Below are 1267 nucleotides of genomic sequence, written 5' to 3' on the forward strand. Positions count from 1 at the left end.
TCATCTTCTTCATCTTCCTCTTCTTCCTTGTTTTTCTTGCTTTTTTCAGTCTCGATAACTCCTTTTTGACTGCATTGGGCTTTTCTTTAGCCCGGTAGGCAGCAATATCCTTTTCATATTTCTCCTTCAGTTTAGCAGCCTTCTTCTCATAAGGCTGCTTGTTATCAGCAGCAGTATTATTCCACACATCTCCCAATTTCTGTGCAACATCACTAGTGGATAGGCCAGGATGCTTGCCTTTGATTTTGGGGTGATACTCAGAACAAAACTTCTAAGAAGAAGGCCGAAGAAGGCCTCTTGGGTGCACTGAGATCCTTGAACTTTTTTGTCTCCCCTTTAGGTGGGTTATAGGTTTTCATTTTCATAATGAGCCTTGCCCATCTTTGCCATGTCTTCAAATTTTCCTTTGTCTTTAGCAGACGTGGTCTTTCACCACTCTGAGCACTTCTTGGAAAATTCTGAGAAGCTGATTGAAGCATCTGAGTCCTTTTTCTTGTGCTCCTCCAGGCATGTTTGCAGAAAAAAAAATATGCATCGGATGGTATTTTATCTCTTGGCTTCTTAGGATCTCCTTTGCCCATGTTCAGTTATTATTACTTCATTTGTTATCTGTCCTTAAGGCACAGAATCCACCCAGTACTACCTGGCTCTGCCTGGCCCTGCACTGTCTCTATGGAGCACAATGTCTTTGTTGTTCTTATTAAGCAGTGCTTTACTTATTATTCAAGGACTCTTTCCTCTCCATGTAAAATGTACGATAATTTTTCTCATCGCTTTAAAGAATGATGGAATCTGGATTGGGATTGCATTGTATCTACAGATTGTTTGGGCTAATATTGACATTTTCAAAATGTGAAGTCTTCTTATCATGAGCATGGCTTATTTTTCCATTTTTGATAATCTCTTTTGGTTTCTTATAGTAGTGTTTTGTAGTTTTCTTTGTATATGTCTTTTGTTCTTCTAGTTAGACTTATTCCTACATATTTCATTTTTTTGGAATGGCTATTGTAAATGGTGCTGTTTTCCTAATTTCCGGCCTGTTCAGAGCTTTCTTTGTTATAACAGAGGAATCCAACTGATTTTTGTATAGTGTCTTATATCCTGCCACTTTGCTGAATATTTCAATGAGTTATAGGAATTTTCTTGCTTAGTCTTTGAGATTTTCTATGTATAGGATCATGTCATCCACAAATAGAGTTTTAATTCTTTTTTACTGATTTGTTGTTGTTATGTGCTGTCGAATCAATTCAGACTTATAGCAATACAG

The sequence above is a fragment of the Chrysochloris asiatica genome, unplaced genomic scaffold, assembly GCF_000296735.1.
Source record: "Chrysochloris asiatica unplaced genomic scaffold, ChrAsi1.0 scaffold00158, whole genome shotgun sequence".
NCBI lineage: Eukaryota > Metazoa > Chordata > Mammalia > Afrosoricida > Chrysochloridae > Chrysochloris > Chrysochloris asiatica.